We start from the raw sequence: 8776 nt of genomic DNA, 5'->3' as shown, positions 1-8776 counted from the left end.
CGGGCGATGGAGTAGGAATATAGTTTCTACCTACATGTTGGCAATGAGCTATGATTTGGTTTTGATGAACTTGCCAATCTTCAAATGCTCTATGTCTAGCATTTTCATACTCTTGTGAAGCTATAAACCTTTGCATTTCTGTCATTTCATTTCCCCCTCCCACATTACCTGGCTGTTGGTTTCTCTCAACCTGTGGATGTCTACCATGGTATTGTACTGTGGCGTTATTTCGCCTCTTCAAAACCTTCGCACCATGGTATACATTTAAACCAATTGTATCGTGGGGTTCTGGTTCTTCGACTAATAATCCCCCCCGACTTATATCCACATTAAGATACTTAGCAATTAGTGTAATAAATATACCACCTCCTATTATACTGTGCGGTCTCATCCCCCTAACCATAGCTGATAAATAATAACCCACACAATAAGGTATACTTACAGCGCTTTGTGGGTCTCGAATACACATGTGGTAAAACAAATCCTGTTCATTTACCTTTTCCTTATTCTTACCTTGTTGTGTAATCGAATTGGCTAAAAACCTATGAATTACTCTTAACTATGCTCTATCTATATCCAAATAAGAGTAATTTCCCCCTTTAAATCGGTGATGGCTAGTCATTTGACTCCATACACCATGCGTATCAAAATTTTTATCAATTTTCCTACCGTTCAATATCAACCCTCTACAATCGGCAGATGCTAACTCCTCAGGCGTATATATACGTAAGGCCTGAGCCATGTGTAGTAAAGACATGTGGCGTATCGAACCTCCTAACAAAAATCTAATAAAGGATCGATCGGTTAAACTAACTACCCGATCATTTATTTCTATACTACACAATAATTCTTCACACCATACTTTATATACAGGTCTACGCATGCTGAATAATCGTACCCAATCGTTAAAAGTAGAATTACCATACCTCTGTGTAAGTAAGTCTCTAATTGGCCCGGCCAATTCTACAGCTTCTAATGGTCCCCATTCTATTACCCTAGGTACTTCAACAACTTTAGAATGAAGAGTATGCAAGCCCCTTTGGTATTTTGGATAATCTATCCAACGTCTGTCAAATCTCAAGTTCTGGTGCAAATCTTCCAAGTGCATATCTGAAAATGTCATAACTGGATGAGGTATATCTTGTTTATAATAGCTATCAACATCCTGTTGTTCCGCATTCTCAGGAGGAGCATTGCAAGCTTGGGATGAAGATTCACCCCTTTCAGTCTGCAAAACACATCAAACACAATTTTTGTGCATCCAAATATGCATTAGTGTCAGCAAAATCATTAATCAAAATAATTACAATGACATGTCGAATTTATATCAAACTTATGCTCATTTTCATATTTTTATCAAATCTACACTTTTTCAAATAAGCATATACGAAAATGTTCGCCAAGTTCATAAGCATTCAACTCAAATAACATTTCAAAATAATCATTACTAGCAATTAAACAAGTTTCAAATGGCATTATCTCTCAAAAATCAAATTCATGAATTTTAGACTTGAAAAAGTCCACTTTAATTCTCAAAAATCATGTTTAGGCTCAAAGTTTGGATCATTTAACTACCTAAACATGTTACACTACTTAATTTAGCAATAATTCATGACAAAAATCGGCCATAACCTGTTTATATCAAAAAGCCCCAAATTTGCTCAAGAACACAAACCCTAGATTATTCAAAATTTGAAGTTTAAGGCTTCTAATCATGTTAAATAGCATCAATCTAGGTTATACAAGCATAATACATAAACAATTTAAGCATAATTACACTAAAAAGCATCAAAATCGAATTGGGTATAAAATTGCTCAAGAACACTAATTTTCGGATTAAATGGTGTTTAGGTGTAGAAATTTACCGTTTTTCTTGAGTAATTCCTTGATAGCATCCTTCTCAACATGATTTTAGTTAAAAATGTGATGAAAAACCGTGAAAAATTGTGAATTTCGGAGTGTTTGTGTGTGTATTTCCGGGTGTTTTTTCGCAGTTTTTGTGGTGTGGGGATGGGGACTGATCAGTTCAGCTCGTTATAATTTTTTCTAGATTTTAGTCCCTCCGCGACTTGCGGTGTTTAATGCTTACAAACTCCGCGAGTCGCGGTGTTTTTTTTTTTTAAGCCTTAACTTATAAAACAAATATAAAATAAATTTAAAATTTTGTTTTCCTTTGTTTTAGGACGAGGTCGTTTCGGATCGATGTCCTAGTCCGTCCCTCGACAAAATTTTAAAATTTGTCTTTTTGTAGCGATTGTTTTAAAAGTTAAGATTTTTTTTTTTGGCATACTTTAATTCAATAAGATTAAAAATAATGATAATAAAAGTTCTCGTCCCTCCCTCGGGTAGAGCAATTTCGGTTCAACGACCTAGTCTTCAACTCACGACGAATTTTAAAAATCATATTTTTAACTTAGCGAAATAAAGTAAATTTTTGTTTTTTAAATTCACACCAAACTTATATTATATTTTTGTTTTTATACATACAAACTTAAAAATATCAATTGTTCAAATATTTACAATTTTAAATATATTAATTTAAAAAGTTTACAATATTAATTTAAGATTTATATATTAATTTTAAAAACATGGTAAAAATAAAATTAAAAATCTTTTTGGCTTTTATCCCACTTTAATCAATCAAATATTATCAAAAATATGCGCCCCTCTTTTCGGTAAAGTAATTTCGGTTCCATGACCTAATTTAACTCATGATGAATTTTTGAAATATTTTGGGTTGATTGATTAAAGTTATTTATACCTTAAGAATAAACGTTAAATTTCGCAGTGATGTAATAAATTTTTGTATGATATCAATAATTTCCGTCGCCAAACCTAATTTTATTCAATACCAATTTAATACTTTATAGCGAACAAATTAGCGTTTATTATCAAAAGGTTAAAAATAAAAATAAAAATAAAAACTGTACAGACTTACCTGTGAGATAGTATTCTTAGCGATATGATCTATCCCACTCATAAGATAGTCGGTTTAATTGATTTTCCATGGCTACATAGGCGTAACCTCGAGCATTCAGTGTTTTTTCTTCTAAACATATGAACGGTCCGTCTCTGCATAAAGTAACAAATTCGGTGTTTGAATAGGTTTGATTATTTGAACATTTACCTCCATGTGACCATTTTCCGCATTTGTGACATCTTTCAAGGTGTCGTGCTCTTCTTTTCGCTGCGGATTTTGATTTTTCTTTACCAAATTGTAACTTATTATCTTCGCATCTGGATTCTTTTCTTACTACGTCCAATCTTTCTCTGATTACTGATACTATTTCACTCGGAAGTGTGTCGATATTACGTTTAGTGATCAAAGCGTGTAGCATTAGACCATGGTTTAGTTCACAGGAAGTCTTCATTTCGTAAAAACCTAAAAAAAATAAAAATTTAGAATGGGGGGAGAAGACTAGTTCTTTAGGGTCTGCTAGGGAAAGACCATTCGGGTTCCATTTTCAAGAACTACACGAAAACAGAAAATCTAACTCTAACAGAAATACATATTATCCTTTAAAAGACTTGATTCTGCCCACACTTAGTTAGCTGTGGTATCGAAATTGTGATTAACTTCATTGTCAACTTCCATTGGACTATCTATGTAATGTTTAACTCTGTGACCATTAACCTTAAATTCAATCTCATTTGAATTTATTAATTCTATTGTTCTGTATGGGAAAACTCTTTTGACTATGAATGGTCCAGACCATCTTGATTTCAATTTTCCAGGAAATAGCTTGAGTCGTGAATTAAAAATAAGAACTCTATCTCCTTCTTTAAATTCTTTTGAACTTATGATTCTTTTATCATGCCATTTCTTCGTTCTTTCTTTATAGATCAACAAATTTTCGTATGCTTCATGTCTTAATTCTTCTAATTCGTTTAGTTGACTTAACCGTAGACGTCCAGCTTCATGTAAATCAAGATTACATGTCTTCAAAGCCCAAAATGCTTTGTGTTCAATTTCTACTAGAAGATGACACGCTTTTTCGTAAACGAGTTTAAAAGGTGTGGTTCCAATTGGAGTTTTGTAGGCTGTTCTAAAAGCCCAGAGTGCATCCTCCAATTTAATGGACCATTCCTTCGGATTTGATCCTACGGTTTTTTCTAGAATACGTTTTAAAGCTCGGTTGGTATTTTCAACTTGTCCACTTGTTTGTGGATGATATGCGGTGGAGATTTTATGAGTGACTCCATATCTTTTAAGAACTTTTTCAAGTTGATTATTACAGAAATGAGTTCCCCGATCACTTATTAAAGCTTTCGGTGTTCCAAACCTTGCAAAAAGATGTTTTAAAAAGTTGACTACAACTCGTGCATCGTTAGTTGGGAGAGCTTGTGCTTCCGCACATTTAGATACATAATCAATGGCTACGAGAATATAGAGATTATTATGAGATTTTGGAAATGGACCCATAAATTCAATACCCCAAATGTCAAATACTTCACATACTTGAATGACATTTTGTGGCATTTCATCACGTTGACTTATTTTTTCGGCCCTTTGACATGCATCACAGGATTTGCAAAGAAGGTGTGCGTCTTTGTAAATTGTTGGCCAATAGAATCCAGCATCATAAACTTTTCTTGCTGTTAGTTGAGGCCCATAATGCCCTCCTGTTGGTACTGTGTGACAATGGTTTAAAATTTTACTAGCTTCATCTCCGAATACACATCGGCGTATTATTCCATCTGGACAACTTTTAAACAAATGTGGATCTTCCCAAAAATAGTGTTTTATATCACTGAAGAATTTCTTTCGTTTTTGGTACGATAATCCTTTTTCAAGGAATCCACATACTAAGTAGTTTGCATAGTCTGCAAACCATGGAATTTCATTATAATCTATCTTCAATAGATATTCATCAGGAAAGTTGTCTTGTATGGCCGATTCATTTAGAACTTCTAATTCGGGATTTTCAAGACGAGAAAGATGATCAGCGGCGAGATTTTCTGCTCCTCTTTTATCTCGAATTTCAATATCGAACTCTTGTAAGAGTAAGATCCAACGGATTAATCTTGGTTTGGCATCTTGTTTCGAAAATAGGTATCTAAGAGCAGAATGGTCGGTATAGACCACCGTTTTTGCTAGAACGAGATATGAACGAAATTTGTCAAAAACAAAGACAATAGCAAGGAGTTCTTTTTCAGTAGTTGTGTAATTTGTTTGTGCTCCTTGTAACATCTTACTAGCATAATATATAGGTTGAAATCGTTTTTCAATCCTTTGTCCTAAAACGGCTCCCATTGCAAAATCACTTGCATCGCACATAAGTTCAAACGGTAGATTCCAATTTGGTGTTATCATGATCGGCGCATTAGTGAGTTTCTCTTTAAGAATATTAAAAGATTTGATGCATTCATCTGAAAAGATGAATGGAGCATCTTTTTCTAGGAGTTTATTCATAGGAGTGGCAATTTTAGAAAAATCTTTTATGAAACGTCGGTAAAAATCGGCATGCCCTAGAAAACTTCTAACTCCTCTAACATTGGTGGGATGTGGAAGTTTAGCAATTACATCTACTTTAGCTCTATCCACTTCAATTCCTTCCTTTGAAATTTTATGACTAAGAACGATGCCTTCTTTAACCATGAAATGGCATTTCTCCCAATTAAGTACTAGATTTGATTGTTCGCATCTAATAAGCATTCGTTCCAGATTAACTAGACATGATTCAAAAGTATCACCGAAGACTGAAAAGACATCCATGAAAACTTCCATGCAAACTTCTATCATGTCGTGAAAAATCGCCATCATGCACCTTTGAAAGGTTGCAGGGGCGTTGCAAAGTCCAAATGGCATGCGTTTGTAAGAAAAAGTACCATAAGGGCACGTGAATGTGGTTTTCTCTTGATCTTCGGGTGCTATTGGAATTTGAAAATATCCGGAAAAACCATCAAGAAAACAATAGTAACTATTTCCGGCTAATCTTTCCAACATTTGATCAATAAAAGGTAAGGGAAAGTGATCTTTTCTGGTGGCGTCATTTAATTTTCTATAATCAATACATACACGCCATCCTGTTACAGTCCTAGCAGGAATAAGCTCATTTTTCTCATTTGTAATAACAGTTATGCCACCCTTCTTAGGCACGCATTGAACTGGGCTTACCCATGGACTATCAGAGATCGGATAAATTAAACCTGCATCTAGCAGTTTAATAATTTTTTTTTAACAACATCTTGCATATTAGGATTTAGTCTTCGTTGGTGTTGCACATACGTTTTATGACCTTCTTCCATAAGGATTTTATGTGTGCAATACGAAGGACTTATTCTTTTAATATCGTGAATCTTCCATGCAATGGCTGGTTTATGAGCTTTCAACACATAAATGAGTTGTGATTTCTCATTTTCAGTAAGAGAAGACGATATTATTACAGGTAATTCAGATTCACCATGTAAATAAGCGTATTCCAAATGGTTTGGAAGTGGCTTTAACTCTAATTTCGGAGGTTCTTCTATCGATGATTTATATCAATATCTGTCTTCTTCTTTTAGCATTTGAATTTCTTCTGTTGTTGGTTCATATCCATTAGCCATTAGTGTAGCTAACATTTCAGCTTCATCAATTGGTTCAGTTCCTTCTCCTAAAGAACATTCTCTTGTTCCTTGTAATTCTGGAAATTCTTCTAATAATTCTGCATGTGAATCTATAGTTTGAATATAATAACATGTATCATCTGCAGATTGCGGTTGTTGCACTGCTCTATCAACTGAAAAGGTAACACTCTCGTCCTCTATACTTAGGGTCAGTTTCTTACCAAACACGTCTATCATTGCTTTAGCCGTGTTTAAGAATGGTCTTCCTAATATGAGAGGAACTTGAGAATCTTCTTCCATGTCCAGAACAACAAAATCTACTGAAAATACTAAAGTACCAACTTTAACTAGTATGTTCTCCATTATCCCTCTAGGATATTTTATTGATCGATCGACTAGTTGTATGCTTATTCTTGTTGGTTTCAATTCTCCAAGGTCTAGTTTAGCGTATAGTGAATACGGCATTAAATTTATACTAGCACCTAAGTCTGCCAATGCTTCTATTGAACTAAGACTACCCAGAAAATATGGAATTGTGAAACTTCCTGGATCAGATAGTTTTTCTGGTATCTTATTTAACAGCACCGCTGGACAATTAGCATTCATAGTAACAGCCAAGAGTTCTTCCATTTTCTTTCTATTTGTGATTAGATCTTTCAAAAATTTAGCATATCTAGGCATTCCTGAAATTACATCAATGAAAGGAAGATTTACATTTATTTATTTAAACATATCCAAGAATTTGGATTGCTCGGCTTCAAGTTTCTCTTTTTTCATTTTACTCGGGTAAGGAAGTGGTGGTTGGTATGGTTTAACATAAGGTTTAGCCTTAACTGTGTTATCTTCATTAACCTTTTCAACTACCGGTTCTTTTTCCTTATCTTGTTCAGGTTGTGGTTCTTGTGGAGTAGGAATAGCTTCATCAGAAGTTACAGGTATTTCAGGTGGTTTAAGTGTTGTACCACTTCTTGTGGTAATGGCTTTAGCTGTTTCATTCCGGGGGTTAGCAATTATATCACTAGGTAAACTTCCCGGTTTTCTTTCACCTATTAACCTTGCTAGGTTACTTACTTCTTGCTCCAGATTTTGAATAGAAGCTTGTTGATTTCTAAATGCTTAAGCATTTTGTTCATTGGTTTGTTTTTGAGATGTGAAAAACTGCGTTTGAGTTTCAACTAGCTTCGTCATCATATCTTCTAAATTTGGCTTTTTATCATCGGGTTGTTGTGGTTTGTTTTGAAAATTAGGTCTTTGCTGATTGTAAGTATTATTGGATACTTGTTGATTACTAGGACCTTGTTGGTTGTTGTATGGAATATTTCGGTTATAATTCTGGTTTTGATTGTAAATCGGTCTTGGCGGTTGATAATTATTCTGATAATTATTTCCAGGCCTTTGGTTTATGTATGAAATATTCTCTCTTTGTTCCATTGTTAGTTCAATACTGAGACAATCTTTTGTCAAATGTGATCCTCCACACTGCTCACAACTAATTCGTATTGAGTGTATATCCTTAGTCATCTTTTCCATTCGTCTCTCAACAGCATCTATCTTTGCAGAAATGGAATCTAAGTCATGGCTAGAATCGGCTCTAGCTGCTTTAGATGATCTAACGATATCTTTTTCTTGGTGCCACTCATGTAAGTGGGAAGCAGTGTTATCAATAATTTTGTAAGCATCAGTTTCGGTTTTCTTCATAATGGAACCACCAGCTGCTATATCTATGTCTTTTCTTGTAGTGATGTCGCATCCTTGGTAGAATATTTATACTATTTGACAGGTGTCTAAATCATGTTGCGGACATCCTCTTAATAAGTTTCCAAATCTTGTCCATGCCTCATATAGAGTTTCATTTGGTTTCTGTGTGAACGTAACAATTTCTCCTTAAAGTCTTACGACTTTAGATGCAGGAAAGAATTGTTTAAGAAATTTTTCAACTAAAACGTCCCATGTATCAATCGCCCTTTCAGGTAACGATTCCAACCAATCTTTGGCTTCTCCCTTTAAAGTCCAGGGAAATAACATGAGATATATCTGTTCATCCTCAACTTCTCTTAATTTAAATAGTGTGCAGATCCTATTAAAGGTACGAAGATGTTCGTTTGGATCTTCCTTCGGCGCACCACTAAATTGGCATTGATTAGTCACCATATGTAAAATTTGTCCTTTGATTTCATAATCTGGCGCATTAATGTCAGGATGAGTAATTGCGTGACCTTGGCCAGTG

The sequence above is a fragment of the Rutidosis leptorrhynchoides genome, chromosome 4, assembly GCF_046630445.1.
Source record: "Rutidosis leptorrhynchoides isolate AG116_Rl617_1_P2 chromosome 4, CSIRO_AGI_Rlap_v1, whole genome shotgun sequence".
Classification (NCBI taxonomy): Eukaryota; Viridiplantae; Streptophyta; class Magnoliopsida; order Asterales; family Asteraceae; genus Rutidosis; species Rutidosis leptorrhynchoides.
This window is presented reverse-complemented; position numbering follows the sequence as displayed.